At 33.6% G+C, this 18,729-nt stretch overlaps 1 protein-coding gene across 2 annotated transcripts in view; it reads left to right on the forward strand.

Annotated features, from left to right (window-relative positions):
- Positions 1-18,729, forward strand: part of Mmp16 (matrix metallopeptidase 16) — a 280,678-nt gene that overhangs the window by 148,769 nt on the left and 113,180 nt on the right. The window lies entirely within an intron of this gene.

The raw sequence follows: 18,729 nt of genomic DNA on the forward strand, positions 1-18,729 counted from the left end.
TTTCAATTAAGAGTATGGCCTCAATGTGCATCCAATTAGCTATAATCTCTCTAGTTTTTCATTCTTTATGGCTGAGTAGTATTACTTTTTATTAAAAAAAAAAACACATCTTCTTTATCCAGTCTCCAGTTGATGGGAAAATGGGCTATTTCCAAGTTTTAGCTATTACAAAATGTGCCACTATAAACATGGGCAAGTGTATATCACTGTGGTATGATTCTTTTAATTCTTTTGGGAAGATACCCAGCAGAGGAATATCTGGGTCAAACAGGACGTTAATCCTAGTTGTTTGAGGTTTCTCCGTATTGATTTCCACAGTGGTTATGCCAGTCTGCACTTCCACCAACAATGGAGAGGGGCGCAAATCTCCCCACCACCCCACCAGCATTTGTTACTGGTTGACTGCTTGATAGCAGCCATTCTTCCTTGGGTAGATGGGATCTCTGTGGTGTTTCATCTGCATCTCTCGAATGACCAGCGATGTTGAAATTTTTTTCATATGATTATTTGCTGCTTTTACTTCTTTGTCAGAGAAATGTCTGTTAAATTCAAATACCCATTTTTGAATTGGGTCTTTATATTTGGGAGGTCCGATCTTTTAAAGTTCTTTATATATTTTAGATAGTAAACATTTGTCTGAGGAACAGCTGGTAAATTTTTTTCCCACATTATGGGTTGTCTCTTAGTTCTGCTTGTAATTTCTCTGGCAATGCAGAAGCTTTTTAAAAAGATGAGATCCTAATTGATTCTTTGTGCTAGTTCCTGTGCTACTGAGGATTTGTTCATAAAGTCTTTTCCTATGCTGATATCTTCAAGAGTTCTACCTAATTTATCTTCCAGCAAGTGTAGTGTTTCTGCTTTAATATTCATACCTTCAATCCCACTTGGATTTTAGTTTAGTGCATGGTGAGAGATATGGGTCTAATTTTAATCTTTGACAAGTTGAAATCCAGTTTTTCTAAAACCATTTATTAAAGAGGCTATCTTTCCTCCAGAGAGGGTGTTCTGCTCCTTTGTAGTTGAGTATGTCAGGAGATGTTTCTGCATCTTTTAATCTGTTCCACTGATCCTTGGGTCTGTTTCTTTGACAGCACCATACTGTTTTTATCATAGTGGCTTTAAAGTATACTTTCAAATTGTATTGTGATACCCCCCCTGCCATGTCTCTGTTGCCTAGAATTGCTTTGCTATTCTAGGTCTCTTCTGGTTTCAAATGAATTTTTGGATTGTTTTCTCTAGTTCTGTGAAATATACTATTGTGATTTCAATAGAGATTGCATTGAATCTGTGTAGGAGTTTTGGAAATATGGCTATTTTCACTATATTGATTTTTCCTACTGAGGAACAAGGTATGTTGTTCCATTTTCTTATATCCTCTTCAGTCTCTTATTTAGAGAGCTGTAGTTTTCAATGTAGAAGTCTTTTGTCTCTAAAATTCATTTGCATGAATTTGAGCCTTTTCTTACCTTTTTTGGATAAGGTTGTCTAAGGGTTTATCGATTTTATTCTTTCAAAATCTAACTCTGATTTGTTGATTTTTTATATTGTTCTCTTGTCTCTATTGTATTGATTTCTGCTCTGATCTTTATAATTTCCTCTCTTGTATCAGCTTTGGGTTTCTCTTGTTCTTTATCTAGGAGATTAAGTGTCATCATTAGGTTGTTTATTTGAGCTTACTCTGTTTTCCTAGTGTGGGCATTCACTGCTATAAATTTCCCACATAAAACTGCTTTCATTGTATTCCATAGATTCCTGTATGTTGAACTGGCATTGTCATTAAATTATAAAAGCTATCTGACTTCTTAAATTTCTCCTGTGATCCATGGGTTGTTCAGGAGAATGTCATTCAATTTCAATGTGTTTGTGAAGTTTTTATGCTTTCTTATACTACAGATCTCCAGTTTAATTGCACTATGGTATGATAATATACATGGAATAACTTCAATTCCTTTGCATTTCTTTGAACATTTTCTGTGTGCTAACATGTGTTCTATTTTGGAGAATGACCTGTATGCAATTTAAAGAATGTATATTCTGATTTTGTGAGGTGAAGCACTCTTAGACATTTATTAAATCCATTTGGTCAAAAGCTTGGTCTAGCTCTAATATTTCTAGTATAATTTTTAGTCTAGATTATCTGTATATTTTTGATGATGAAGTATTGAGGTCCCCCACTACCATTGTATTTGGTATTGCTAATACAAATTGCTAATTAGGTATTTCATGTGCCTTAATATTTGTTTTGTATAGTTGGGGCATTAGTATTTGGTGCATATATATTTATGCTTGTCTTCTCTTCCTCTTGGATTGTTCCCTTTACAAGGATGTAGTGGCCTTCTTTGTCTGTCTTAGTTTTGGTTTGAAAATTACTTTATCTGCAAATAAGATAGCTACCATTGCTTTTTTCCATATTTCTGTTGCATAGAGAGCTGTTTTCCATCCTTTTACTTTTAGTCTATAAGTATCTTTTTCAAGTAGATATGTTTCTTGTATACAGCATATTGTTGGATTCTGTTTCTTTATCCATTTTGTCAGTTTATTTCTTTTGATTGGTGAATTGAGGCCATTGATGTTGATGGTTATAAATGATATTTATTGACATATCCTTGTTACCTTATTTTTCCTGTTCTTGGTATATTATAGTATATTATTTTCTTTGAATGCTGATTTAAATACTATGTTACTCATATAAATTTTCAGTTGTGGGCTGGGGATTTAGCTGAATGTCACTGAGCCTGCCTTGCAACCATAAGGTCCTGAGTTCAATCCCTGGTACCAAAAAAATAAAAAGCTTCTCCAGAATTTTCCATTATTTTATTGTTGTCATATAAGAAGTCAGTTGGCTTTTCTATATTAACCTTATATTCTACAACTTTGCTATAATTACTCATTTTTCCAGTAGTTTTTTGTCATTGTTATTGATGATTCTCTTTTGTTTTCTTGATAAATAATCATGACATTTGTGTATGAAGATATTTTTATTGTTATATATAATCTGTTTATATTTTATATCTTGTCCTATAACATTAGCTAGTGCTTTCATTATGACACTAAGTTCCTCACTAAGAAGTGTTTTTTTTTTAATTAACAAGGTTTTTTATATGTTCTTGATCAAGCTGAGGAAGTTTTCATCTATTCCTAATTTACTGAGCATTTTGATCATGAATGTATGTTGACTTTTGACAAATGCTTTTACTGTAACCACTGTTATGATCATATAATTTTTCTTCTTTAGTCTTGATGTGATGTGTTACATTAACAGATTTTCAAATGTTGCCTCAGACCTGCAGACCTGGGAAAAATCTTATTTTTTCATGTTTTACAATTATTTTTACAGATTGCTGACTTTGTTGCATTATTCTTTTTTGGTTGAGAAGTTTTACATCTATATTCATGAAGAGTACTGATCCATGGTTTCCCTTTTATAATAGCGTTTTTTGATTATTACTGTTAGATATAGGAATTTTGCATTTCCAAGTATCAAAGTATTTTATACACTTCCTTTTGCAGTTTTATCAGTATTTGTCTTATAGTTTGTTACTTTGTTGTTAAGCATATGCATGTTATGTCTTTTTGAAAATTTCACATTTTTATCATTGTGTAGTCTGTATCCTGGATGATTTCCTTTTTTACAGTGTCTATCTCATTTTAAATTATTATGCCTATTCTACTTTTATTCTTTAATAGTCCCTTTTTCTTTCTTTTTCTTTGTTACATTTTCCCTTCTTCCTTTCTTCCTTCTCATCCTTCCTTTCTTCTTTACCACTCCCTTCTCTATCTCTGATTCTTTGCATTATTTCCTTCTTTCTTTCATCTTTTATGACATAGGGAGCATTGTCTATTTTTGTGTGTGAGTTAAATATTTCTCTATTTTTTTTTACTTTAATCTGTCTTTATACTTAAGGTGAATTTCTTGTTTTTAAAAAAACTTAGAATATATCTTGTTTCTTTTGTTTCCTTTAAATTTCATACATTCTTATTTGTAGATTTAGTATTCCTATTTAAATTAAATATTGATACAGTTTGCTTAACATCCATGATATTAGTAACTATTTCCTATTGCTATTACTTCACTTTGTTACCTTTGTCTTTCATTCTTTTCTGCCTCTGTGATTTAATTTAGCTTTTCATATGTTTTCATTTCCTTTAGCACATCAATGATGCTGAAGTAAAAAAATTGTTAGTGGTTGTTGAAGAGTTTGCAATGTGCATTTGCAAATAACCTAAGTCAACTTTCACAGAACACTATCGTATTTCAAAGGCACTATAGTTACCCAAGAAGAGAATATTCCTAATTTCTCCCTCCTTTCCTTTATAACATCATTGCCATTTATTTACTTATTCACACACTATAATCACCCATTGCACTGTTGCTATTAATATTAGAACAGTTATTAGATCAAGGAAAAATAAGAATGATAAAATATTTTACTTAGCCTCATTTATTCAATCCCTGATAATTCTTTGCTTTAAATAGACCTACATTTCTGATTTTCATTTTTTTTATATCTAAACCATGTCTTTCAAAATTTCTTAAAATGTAAGCCTACTGACAAGCTTTTCTTTGAGAAATTGTGGTGAGTTTTGCTTGTTTTTTTTGCTATTTCACTTTTTTTCCTTTTTATTGAGTTTCTTGGTACAGTCTAGGTCTACAATACAGTTATATTCATTACTGGGATCCTGTACCTTCACATGACAGGTCTTGGAACTCATTTTTTCCCCATGTCCCTGCCCTCCCTTCACCCCTCTTCCCCTCTCCATTAACAAACTCTATATTTCATTTTTTCATTTTGTCATGTTTTTTCTTTTCCCTTATTTCCTTTCCCCTACCCTTCCCACTTTCCCTACACCTTTAGCCCTATTCTTCCTATTTCACATTATTAATTATCCCACTAGGATCTTGTGTACTATTATAGTTTTTCACACCAGAGACACTATTCAGTAATTACACGTGTGACTTATTTATTTCACTTAGGAGTATATCCTCAATGTGTGTCCATTTTCCTAAGAATGACTCGAATTTTTCATTCTTTAGGGCTGAGTAGTATTCCATTTTATAGAACAACCGCATCTTCTTTATCCAGTTTCCAACAGATGGGCAGATAGGCTGTTTCCAAGTTTTAACTATAATAAACTATGTGGCTATAAACATGGGTGCCCATATATCACGGTGATATTATTCTTTTAAATATTTTGAAAGATACCCAGCAGAGGGATGGCTAGGTCAAATGGAACCTCTAGATCTAGCTCTTTGAAGTAACGGGTGCCCATATATCATGGTGATATGATTCTTTTAAATATTTTGGAAAGATACCCAGCAGAGGGATGGCTAGGTCAAATGGAACCTCTAGATCTAGCTCTTTGAAGTATCTCCATATTGATTTCTATAGTGGCTGCAGCAGTCTGCACTCCCACCAACAATGGGGAAGGATTTCTTTCTCCCCACAACCCCGCCAACATTTGTTGTTGTGTGATTTCTTGATAGCAGCCATTCTTTGTGGGGTGAGGTGGAATCTCAGTGTTGTCTTCATCTGCATCTCTTGAATGACCAGTGATGTGGAACATTTTTTCATATATTTACTTCCTACTTTTATTTCTTTGTCTGAGAAATGTCTGTTCATTTCAGATGCCCATTTTTGGATTGGGTCTTTATATTGGGGGGGCTGTTTGTTTTGAGTTCTTTGTATATTCTAGGTAAGACTCCTATGTCTGAGGAGCAGCTGGTAAAAATTTTTTCCCACCTTGTAGGTTGTCTCTTAGTTCTGTTGATGGTTTCTGTTGCAGTGTAGAAGCTTTTCAATAATATAAGATCCCAGTTCTTGATTCTTTCTGCTAGTTCCCATGCTACTGAGGACTTGTTCATAAAGTCTTTTCCTATTCCAGTGTCTTCAAGAGTTCTGGCTAATTTATCTTCCAGAAAGTTTAGTGATTCTGTTTTAATATGTAGATCTTTAATCCAGTTTGATTTTAATTTAGTGCATGGTGAAAGATAAGCATCTGGTTTTAATCTTTGGTAGGTAAAGATACAGTTCTTCCAACACCATTTATTAAAGAGGCTATCTTTCCTCCAATGGGGATGGTCAGCTCCTTTGTCAAAGATGAGGTAGCTGAGTGCATCTGGAGTTGTTTTTGTGTTTTTCAGCCTGTTCCACTGATCTGCAGGTCTGTTTCTTTGCCAGTACCATGCTGTTTTTGTCACAGTGTCTTTGTAGTATAGTTTCAGATTGGGAATTGTTATACCCTCTGCCATGTGTCTGTTGCCTAGGATGGCTTTTGCTATTTTAGGTCTCTTATGATTCCATATGAATTTTTGGATTCTTCTTTCTAGTTTTGTGAAGTCTAGTGTTGGAATTTCAATTGGTATTGCATTGAATCTGTGTAGCAGTTTGGTAGTATGGCCATTTTCACTGTTAATTCTTCCTACCCAGCAACATTGGATATCTTTCTATTTTCTTATATCATCTTTGATCTGTTTTTTCAGAGTGCTTGTTTTCAGTGTAGAGGTCTTTTGCTTCTTTTGTTATATTGATTCCCAGATACTTCATTTTTGGGGGGTGCTATTGTGAAAGTAATTGTTTCCGTAATTTCTCATTCAGTGAGTGTTATTTGTGTACAAGAAGGCTATTGATTTTTGTATCCAGCTACTCTGCTAAAAGTGTCAATTAAGTCTAGAAGTCTTTTGGTGGAGCTTTTTGTGTCTTCAATGTAGAGTATCATATCATCAGTAAATAATTACAGTTTAACTTCTTCCTTTCCTATCTTTATTGCTTTAATTTCTTTCTCTTGTCTAATTGCTATGGCTAATGTTTCCAGAACTATATCAAAGAGAAGTGGTGATAGTGGGCATCCTTGTCTTGTTTCTGATTCTAACATGAACGTTTTCAATTTTTGGCCATTTAATATGATGTTGGCTGTTGATTTTTCATAGATAGCCTTTATTAAGTTAAGATATCGACCATCTATTCCATTTTTTGCATGGTTTTTATCATGAATGGGTGTTGAATTTTGTCAAATGCTTTTTCTGCATCTATCGAGAGGATCATATGCTTTTTGTCCTTGACTTTGTTAATATAATATATTACGTTTATTGACTTAAGTGTGTTGAACCACCTTTGCATCCCTGGAATATATCCGACTTGGTCAGGATGTTTGATCTTCTTGATGAACCTCTTTATTCTGTTTGCTAGTATCTTATTGAGGATTTATGCATTTATATTCATTAAGGAGATTGGCCTGTATTTCTCTTTTTTAGTTACATCTTTCCCAGTTTGGGAATCAAAGTAATACTTGCTTCCAGGAATGAATTTGGAATTATTGCTTCCCTTTCAATTTCATTGAAAAGTTTAAAGAGTAATAGCAGTAGTTCTTCTCTAAATGTCTTGCAAAATTCAGCAGTGAATCCATCAGGACCTGGGCTTTTCTTTGTTGATAAGTTTTTTATTACATTTTCAATTTCACCGATTGTAATTGGGGTGTTTAAAAATGTTTTTATCTTATTTGTTCAACTTTGGTAATTCATACATATCTAGAAATCTGTCCATTTCTTCTGTGTTTTCCATTTTATTAGAGTACAGGTATTAATGATCCTCTGGAATTCTGTGGGCACTGTTGTGACTTTGCCTTTTTCATTCCTGATTGCATGGATCCAATCCTTTTCTTTCCTTTTTTTGATAAGGTTTGCTAAGGGTTTAATCAGTTTTATTTATTCTTTCAAAAAACCAACTCTTCGATTCATTTATTTACTTATTTGTTTGTTTGTTTGTTTATTTATTTATTTATTTATTTTAGTTTCCATTGCATTGATTTCTGCTCTAATCTTTATAATTTCCTCTTTTCTTTGAGCTTTGGGTGTTTCTTGATCTTTTTTTTCTGGGAGTCTAAGATTCATCGTTAGGTTGTGTATTTGAGCTTGTTCTGTTTTCCTAATGTGGGCATTCAGTGCTATGAATTTTCCACCTAGAACTGCTTTCATTGTGTCCCATAGATTCCTGTATGTTGTATTGGCATTTTCATTTATTTGTAAAAACTGTCTGATTTCTTCTTTAATTTCCTCTATGATCCACTGATATTTCAGGAGAGTGTTGTTCACTTTCCATGTGTTTGTGAAGTTCCTATGATTTCTTATGCTATTGATCTCCAGCTTTATTGCACTCTGATCTGATAATACACAGGGAATACTTCAATTACTTTGCATTTATTCAAACCTGTTCTGTGAGCTTGTATGTGATCTATCTCAGAGAATGACCCATGTGCAGCTGAAAAGAATGTATATTCTGATTTTGTGGGTGGAACACTCTACAGACATCTAATAAGCCCATGCCTTAAAAAGCTTAGTTCAGTTCTAGTATTTCATTGTTGATTTTTGCCTAGATAATCTGTCTATTTGTGATAGTTGGGTATTTAAATCCCCCACTACAATTGTATTAGTGCTTATTTCGTTTTTCATTTTTTATATAATTGGGGGCATTTATATTTGGTGCATATATGTTTATGATTGTCATTTCTTACTCTTGAATAGTCCCTTTACAAGGGTGTAGTGGCCTTCTTTGTCTCTCTTAATCATTTTTAGTTTGAAATTTACTTTGTCTGTGAATAAGATTGCTACCCCTGCTTTTTTCTGGGCTCCTGTCACATTGAGAATTGTTTTGCACCCTTTTGCTTTCAGTCTATGGGCTTCTTTTTGCAATAGGTGTGCTTCTTATATAAAACATATTGTTGGATTTTGCTTCTTAATCCATTCTGCCAATCTATTTCTCTTGATTGGTGAGTTGAGGCCATTGACATTGATAGTTATAACTGATATGTACTGACTTATTATTGTCATGTTATTGTCCTTTTATTGACTCTTTTTTCTTTTTTGTCCTCTCCTTTTAGTTTCTTGCTTTGGCTATTTGATTTGCTCTGTTGGGCCTCATGGTGTTGTGATCTTCATTGTCTTTTTCTAGGATATTGTTTAAAATTTCTTGTAGTGCTGGTTTAGTATTCATGAAGTTTCTCCAGTATTCTTTGTCATGGAAGTATCTTATTTCTCTGTCCATTTTGAAAGATAGTTTTGCAGGATACATCAGTCTTGGTTAGAGTTTTTCTTTTAGGATTTGAAATACCTCACTCCAGGCTCTCCTTTACCTGAGAACTTGTGTTGAAAAGTCTGTTGTGATTCTGATGCTCTTTCCTTTGCATGTTATTTGTTTCTTTTCTCTTGCTTCTTGTAGTATTTTCTTCTTCTGTTGGGTTTCTGGTACCTTGATTATTATATTGCTATTTCACTTTTGAATGATAATTTCCTGGATGCAGAATTCTAGGTGGATTATTTTATTATATAAGAACTTTAAATATTTTCTTTTTAATTGTATATATACACACACACACACACACAGAGAGAGAGAGAGAGAGAGAGAGAGAGAGAGAGAGAGATTTTTGAGACAGGGTCTCACTATGTAGTTGAGACTTACCTGGACTCCCTATGTAGCCCAGCCTGGTCTCGAGCTCACAGCGTTCCTCTTGCCTCAGCTTCCCAAGTGCTGAACAAGTGCTGATTACAGGCATATGCCACCACGCCTGGCTTTAATTATATTTTTTAAAAATAAGTATAGCTGAATCAGTATGCTGCTTCCTCTATAAGTAACACTCCTCCTTTCTACTCTTCTTTGCCTTTATTTAAATAATGATTTATTTGTTTTTTTTTCTGCCAATTGCATATGTTGTTCCTAAATGTAGATTTTTATGAGTATATTTAACCTGTTTTATATTCACTGAATTTGAGGGATTTGTGCTTTGAATTCTGTCATTATTTGGGGGGCATTGTCTTTCTCCCTTTGGTATTATCACGTGAATTGTGCCATGGTTCTTGTATCTTCTCTCCTGTGTTTCTTTCTTTTTTATCTTTGTTTTTCAATTTGGAAAGTTTCTATTGATATATCTTCAAGATACTAACTCTTTTCTTGGCCATACTAAGTCTAATGGTGAGCCCATCAAAGGTATTTGTGAAATGATTCATAAGCGTTCTTTTTTTCTTGCAATTCCTTTTGATTTTGTCTTCGAGTTTCTACTGTTCTGCTTGTAAGAAACCGTGTGTTTCTTCATTCTATTTTCTCCATTAGCAGTTTTAGTATATTGACATTCTTTTAAATATCCAGTTTCTTCTATATCTAAGTCTGGTCCTAGTGCTTGTTTTGTTCCTTCAGACTGTTTTTCTCTTTCTTTGTAGCATGCCTGTAATGCATGGTTCACAGTCATGCATAATATAGTATATAATAGGAACAAATATCATAATAGGAACAAGTACCATGATCTTATACTGTAATATTTTGTGTTTATCTGTTTAAGATATGTTTAATGTCACTGTAGCTGAATTTCTATGTGTCCTTTAGTTTTTTTCTCTGCCTTGTTCTTATCTGTCCCTATAAAGTTCTTAATCGCTCTCATTTGTAGTCCCCATTATTACACTGGACCCCTGTTGTCGGTGTGGTGTAAAGTATTGTTGAAAAGCAGCAGACTATAATCTTATGACTAAATCACTGATTTTCTTGTGAGCTCAAATGTCTGGTATGACCTTTCAAAAAGCTTCTTAGCCTCCCTTCTTTTTTTTTGTGAAAGAGGAAAGGCTAGAGAATTTTGAGCTGTTTAATTGCCTTTCACCAAAGCCTTATAAGGCTCTGATAAAGTAGTTATCTGTGATTGTGGGCTTTTGCTATAGACAAGTGAATACTGGAGCATAGGTTTAAGTTTTTGCTTTTTTTTTTTCCTTTGCTTAAAGTAGAGGAGGCTTTTCTCAGTTCCTCACTGTTAGAAGGTGGTGGAGACTCCTTAGAGGTAACATTCATAAATGAGTAGACCAGTCCTCTAGGCTTTGCCTCTTAGCACTTTTAACTCTATAGCTGGTCTTGGTTATCATTTACATGCTTCTACCTGTTTCCTGCCTGTAGGAACTTTTGTTCTTGCAAAACTCTGATTTTCTGTATTTGCCTGTTCCTCAAGATGTGTGACTACAGTTTGTCTTGTTGCCTCAAGCTTCTCATGGAGTGAAATAACATCGCTCAGAGCCAGGGATTTAGCTCAGTGGTTCTGGTGCCTGCCTAATAAGCGCAAGGACCCAAGTTTGATTCCTTGTACCAAAAAAAAAAAGTTCATTTTTAGTTTGTTTAACTTTATTTATTTATTTATTTATTTATTGTTACCAGGGATTGAACTTGGGTCCTTGGGCTTGCAAGACAGGCCACTGAACCATTGATCTAAATCCCTGGCCCTTAACTTTATTTCTGATGAGGTTAGGGGTGATGATTTCCAAGGCAGAAACTGGATACTCCTATCTTTTTAATAAAAGAAATTAAACACAAAATACATAAAACATATACTCATACACAAAAATCATTTAAATGTATAATCTTTATAAAAGTATTACATAATATAGATGAAATATATGAAAGAATAAATCTATAAATTACTTATAAGCTTGTTGTGCAGAAACTAACAAAAGGCCAAGAATAAATGTTAGAGATAAATTTTACTCTCACGAGATAAACAATATAATAGTTGAAATTTTGCAGTCATTTCAGTTCTAACCAAAATCCCATAAACTTTCTTTCTTATATAAATTAGGAAGATGAATCAAAATATCCATGGCACATCAAAGCCAAGTAAAACAGGAAGGTGTTACTGCATAGTAGACCAGAGGACTTCCTTTAAATAAATCCTTACTAGGCAATTTGTGATGCAAGCACAGAAATAGACAGGTAGGCCCAGGGGTGTATACAAAATTGATTCATGCTTGTGTAGGCCATTTACATCAGTGGGGAAAGGACTGGTTATTTTATTTACAAAATCACGCTGCAATAGTTACTATATCTATGGAAAATAATAATTGACTTTATACTTCAACCATATACAAAAAATACCAATAATCCTAACTGGATTTAGGTATGTATAGTCAAATATAGAACTGTAAACTGTAGACAGCAGCTCCATATAGCCATAGATTAATACTCATATTCACCTCAGAAAATCTTGTAAATTTTGATTTCTAAACCCTTTAGAGTGCACCTGTCTAATGTTTCTCTGCCTCTTTAGATACTGACTGTTTCTTCTCTGTTAAGGAAAAAAACAGGAATAAAGGAGGGAAAGAAAGATTAACACTCATTGTGTTTAGAATTAACTATAATTTCACTTGGGCTGTGTTTCTACTCTGAGAAGTATCTCACCCAGTTGTAGACATTCAAATAATTAGATGTTTCTTCTTGTAAGTTTCAAGGTTATTGATAAACACAGCATGCAGTTAGGAATCCTATTTTAGAGTAAGGAAGTCATGGGTTTGAATCCTGTCTCTGAAACTTACTTTCTGTAAAACCAAAATTAAATTATTTTTATCTGCTAAGTCTCCGTTTCCCTGTGAGGAACATGAATATTGTAACAAAACCTACCTCACAAGGCTCAAGAAAATAAATAATGAACTGGATAAAATAGTACATTTTACACAATGCTTATACCATTATGCTTAGTAAATACCATCTATCATTATATTATTTTAATTTATTCACAAAAAATATTTGCAGCTATATTACGGTAAATATAGAAAGTTAAAAATAAAAATTAATGGTAAAGAATTTTAGAGTAAGCACTGAAAGCATTTTAATATACAATAAGTACTATAGTACATACACACTTTCTACTATACTGATTTTCCTTACAGTATTTACTGTATTTATAAGTATCATATTGATATGATACTTAAGCTCAAAAAGTAGTTATTCACATAAAGGATAGCTGGGGTGTGCATTGAAACATGCAGATAAGAGTTGGGGTGAGAGTGGAAGAATCCAGGTTATATTTGACAGCAGTCTCATTGCAAGCCAGCAGTATAAATGACTCAGTAAAAGCTAAAGCGATAAGATGATTTGGAGGACTACATAATATGCAAAGTAATAACAATGATCATTTTTTTTCTTTAATTTGTTTACCAGGCTTCCCATGATGTACATTTTTTTCTTGTGGGTACCAAATTTTCAGCTGCATTCTAACAAAGTAGTGTACACTGCTAAACAGCAAGCAGAATGCAGAGATTTCTTGACTGTGGAACATGGGGAGCAGTTGAAGATTAAACATTAAATTTCTCAACATGAGGGAAAAATATTTTGAACAGGAGTATCTCAAGTATTGCCAGGCTTTCAGAAACAACTTAGTATTTTGAACTATTGGAAAATTAATTTTATCAATCTTCATTCTTAATACTATTTAAACCATGAAATATATTCATTCATCAGAAAATGTAGAAGTTAATTTTGTAATTGTTGGAAAATTAGTTGCTAAATTAATGCATTCTAAGTGGACTTTGGTTAGCCTTTTTTCACAAAATAAGAAAAACATTGAATAAAATAGTTATTATCAAATAGATTTGTTATTTTGCATATTAATTAAATATTATATGAAATAGAATAAATTCTTTTTATTTAAGAAATCTAAATTCCAAAATATCATTTAAAGTGACAAAATCCAGTGGGACATATACCTATATTGCCGGATGAGTCTATTTATAAAAATATATTAGTTGATTTCAAGATAGCAGCCATTCTTTCTGGGGTGAGATAGAGTGTCAGCATTGTCTCTTCACAGTGTTGGTGGTTTCTCTTACCATGCAGAAGATTTTTAACAAGAACAGATCCCAATTTTGGATTGCTTGTGCTAGTTCACATGCAACTGAGGTTTTTTTCATGAAAACTTTTCCTATGCCAATGTCTTCAAGAGCTCTACCTAACCTCTCTTCCAGCCGGTTTAGTGTTTCTCTTTTAATATTTAGATCTTTACTCCACTTTGATTTTAATTTAGATTTTACTTTAGTATATGGTGGGAGATATAGGTGAAACCAACCAATAACAAATGATCATGGGACTGTGGGGAAAAAGGAATCCTTCTCCACTGTTGGTGGGAGGGTAGACTGGTGCAACCACTTTGGAAATCAATATGGAGATATCTGAAAGACCTAGGATTAAAAGGCCCATTTGACCCAGCTATACCCCTGCTGGGTATCTTCCTAAAAGAATTAAAGGAATCATACCACAGCAGCATATGTGCACCCATGTTCATAGCAGCGCAATTTCTAATACCTAAACTTGGAAGCAGCCCAATTTCTCATCAACTGGACACAGGATAAAGAAAATGTGTTTTGTTTTGTTTTTGATGAAATGGAGTACTACTAAGCCATAAAGAATAAAAAATCAGAGATATTTGTAGCTAAATGGATATACATTGAGGTCATACTCTCAAATAAAATAAATAGAACAGACATGTATAAACACCAAATAGTTTCTCTGGTATGAGAAACTGAAAACTTAACAAAGAATAAAAAGGCATAATAGATATTGATGAATAGGAAGAGAATGCCTAAAGGGGAAGTGGGAGGGGTTTAAGAAACGAAAGAAGGGAATGGAATCAATATGAGAAACTGAACAAATGGAAGCAAAATCTTTGTAAATAGGGATGTGTGGAGGTGTTGAAGGGAAGGAAGGCGAATGGGGAAAAAAAAAATAACCAGAACATATTATGTAAAGGTACAAATTCCCAGTGATGAAGGTCATTATACTGTGTACCTAAAATGTGCCAGTAAATAAATAAATAAACACAGTAGACATGAGCATTTTAACTCATTAATATAATAATACTACGTTATATTGCTTAGCTTTGATTTTTCCAGTATAATTATTCTTTTGCTCCTCTTGGTTTTAAAGAAGTGTTTCTATGAGAATGAAAGACACGTAGCAGAAGTTATTTTAGTTTAATAACATATGCATAGCAAAGAAACTCAGAATTTGCTAAGAATACTAATCAGCTTCTCACCAGAGTGTTTTTTATTATTCTGTCTGAACTAAGGAGCTCACTGCTCTTGATGAGCCCATTGACTTCAGAGAGAGCTCAGGCTGTGTGTCCAGAGGACACACTGTTAACTGAGGAACAGACCCTATATAAATAGAGCCAAAAAACTGTGTACTTAATTTTGCCTTGTCTGGAAAAGCCAGCTTGTTGGGAAATAGCCAGCTGTTTAATGTAAGTTTTCCTGGAGGAATTCCATATTCATATTTTATTCTGTGACAATTTCTCATAAATAAAAAATTGTGAAGCTACATAAACTATGCAAACATAATGTGAATAACAGTAAATTAATCTATTATTTCCCCCTGATAGAACATTATAATACATTCTGAAGATGGATATGCTGACAATTCACCTATGCTGTTTATTATTTTTATTCTATTATTGTAAATTATTTACTTTCTGTATTATAATAAGTTCTTCTTAGTTGATATTCATTTTGGATATTAGTAGTGTTTCTTGAAGAACTCACTTTTGTCTGTTTAATCAACTAAAAGGAATTTAGCCCTCTTTGTACCAAAATAATTTTGACATAAAAATGTTATTTCTGTTTCTTAACCAAAGATAACAGTATTAACCCTTTGTTCTCATTGCCAATATAGAGATTAAACAGTAATCTAATTTGGGAAAAGATTTATCACTGTATCAAAAAAATAAAGAAGAAAAAAATATATAGACTTATTATTAAATGAACTGGTATGTATCTAATTATGTTAAAGCTAGAAAATATTAAGTAGTACAGTTATCCTAGAAGTTAGCTGAAACCTTCCTGATACTATCCATTATTCTGATGCATAATAAATTCTAAAAACTTTTTTCTTAGTAATGGTATGTAGGATTGTATAGGGCATGGTCATCAAAGATAACATTTATCAGCTTTTTGGATTGAAGTTTATAAATCTATGAGAATTGTAATTTTAAAGAACCAGTGAAATTATATAATAAAAGTGCCACATAGAGACTTTTAAAATGAAATTCATTCTTTTTAGTATATGTGCTGCTGAAGCAAGCACTGAAATTCTTTCTTTTTAAAATGAGAACTGTGTTTACTTTTTTACTAAGGGAAGAGGCAAATAAAAATATTTTAATTCAATTAGCTTTAATAGGGCATGGTGGCACACACCTGTAATCTCAGGACTCTGTGCGGCAAAGGTAGGAGAATTTCAAATTTGAGCCACTTAGCACTAAGCGATTTAGAAAGACTCTGTGTCAAAATAAAAAATAATTGGAAAAAAGGACTAGGGATGTAGATCAGAGTGAAGGTCCTGGGCTCAAACCACTCTACCAAGCTGCCAAAATTAAATTAGCTTTATTAACTTTTTCACATTTAACTTTCATTTTACTTTATAGAATTGCCTCTTATTGGGTAAATTTACTGAATCACTCGCGTATTGTTTATAAAATTGTTAAGAATGGCATTTTCATTTGCCTCATGTTACCATATGTTCTCTCTGAGCATTTAGTTATTTCAGTCAGTAGACATTAATAACAGAATGCAGTTTTTTAACGACGTAGCATCTTGTTTTTGTTCACATTCAGTTCACAATTCTAGCTCTGACTCTGGAGCACACACATGTGCATGGTTGGTATTTACCAGTGACATCCCTTAGACTGTGGTGAAGTGTATTTTGGAAGCTCATCGGTGCAGAGCTATAAAAAACACAATGATATATTTGGAAATCCAAGTAGTACTTTGCATTTATTTTTCTTTATTGTCTTTTTGGCTATAGGCTTCTCAGAATCATTTTTTTACATGTAAGCAAATATTGATATGTTTTCATTTTTTTCTGTATTATAAGTTTTTTTATTTGAAATGAAAGTTAGTTTCTCCAGTACACATTGAATACATATCCATCCCCATTGACAGTTTTCTCAGAACATATAGTGAAACTAATTTTATTTCTATGGCTTTGACTCTTAGCAATGTTTGTCTTCTCTTTTGTGAACTTCTGAAATGTTCTATCACTTCCATTCTTATCTCTTTATCCATTTCCCATCAGACACAGTCATATTTGGAGCTGGAATATTAGTGTGTCTCTGTGTGTAAATCCTCCCTAGCACTGCCCTCCATGATCATTTTGCTCGTACTCACTGAGCAGTCCCATTCTTTAAACTGGACAAGTTGGCTTGGTCTTCTCCCTGACTTCTGCTCCCTGATTGTTTTCCCTGATAATGTTCGGCGTGTGCTTCTCCTGTCATTGAATGATATTTTTCATCTTTTCACCTCCTCACCCCTGAAATGTCTTAATACTCACTGAGCAGTCCCATTCTTTAAACTGGACAAGTTGGCTTGGTCTTCTCCCTGACTCTTCTGCTCCCTGATTGTTTTCCCTGATAATGTTCGGCATGTGCTTCTCCTGTCATTGAATGATATTTTTCATCTTTTCACCTCCTCACCCCTGAAATGTCTTTCTTTTTTGTTCTTTTTATTGTCTGTCTCTTGTAACTAAGCTTATAAGGTCTATGAAGTCAGAATCCAGCACCTAGAGCAGCACCCATTATGGAATAAATTCTTCCAAACAGTGTGCCATAGGATTATCTGCCGACTAAAGAGAGTCTTCTGAAACCCTATACAGTAGAAAGACAATGAATGACTCCTAGGAAAATGAGTCTAGAAGCTCAGAGTTTCAATGCTCTTAAGCCATGAAACAGGAAGTCAGACATAACAAAGGACTGTGATGCCTCAACATCTGTCAATATTTTACTTTTCTCAAAATAGAATTCAGGGCACCATGCTGAATAGGATGTGGAAGCTAATGAACAGCAACAAACCACTGTCTATCATTTTCCTTGAACATCCACAAATTCTTTTGCTTTGTCTTTTGGTTCAGTTGAAAAACTAGTGACTCCCTTGGTTCTTCCTTTTCTTTTATAGCTGATTACTGGAGGCTGATCAGACCCAATCACTGGACCAAGGGTATGGCAGACAGATTAAAAAAAGACAAAACAAGATCTTAATGCATAAATAGAGGTCTCAGGGCAATCAAAACTCTCATCTAAGACACCATCTCTTGGAGCAATTTATGAATTTACAGCTCGCTCAGGGTGTTCTCCATCAGATGATGACTAATCATACATCTTGGCAAGTATATCCACTAGACATACCCAAAATACAACTGCTTCTCAGTGTCTCCTTTGCTACCACTGTTTCCAAGGCATTATCATCTCACACCTGTATTTACCATAGCACCTGATGGGTCTTCCTGCCTCTGCCTTTACTCCCCTTCAGTGTATCTACATCATAGATATCACCTCAGTCATTTATTTAAAGGTAATTGTCACATCTTTGCTTATAATGCTCTAGTTTCTTTCCCCATCACTGACAACACAATGTTCTCTGACGTTCACCCTCCGTCTCCTCCCAAACAACAGCAGCTACTTTGCTTATCTTTAAATTTGCTAAGAATATCTCTACTTCAAGTCCTTTCACTTAGCATTTCTTCCTGGAGTCTTTTTCCTCCCCACTCTGTTTCCACTTTATTTGCTGCTTCATTACTTTTATATATAATGAATAATGTTTAACAACAGACACTCACAGAAATGTGTTCTAGACTATTAGAATAAAATTGGACAACTTATTTTGAATATGTGGCCCAGCATTAATATCAAGACCATGGCTTATTGAGAATACTTAAGATGAAATGTTTCAGAGCTTTCTCAAATCTACCACTTAGGAGCTTTTCTCCAAGTTCCTATAAATCTTAACTTCTCTTCCGCTTCTTTCTCTTCCTTTTTCTTTTCTTCTTACTCATCATCTCATCTGGTTGATCGACAAGCAGAAGCAAAATAAGATGTGGTAAGGCGATTGCCTTAGTAAATGCTCACTGTCATTATTAGTTTAGCATAATTCTCTCTTAACATTTGTAATTG

This window comes from Fukomys damarensis, unplaced genomic scaffold (genome assembly GCF_012274545.1).
Source record: "Fukomys damarensis isolate Sample0158 unplaced genomic scaffold, DMR_v1.0_HiC HiC_scaffold_5, whole genome shotgun sequence".
Taxonomy (NCBI): Eukaryota; Metazoa; Chordata; class Mammalia; order Rodentia; family Bathyergidae; genus Fukomys; species Fukomys damarensis.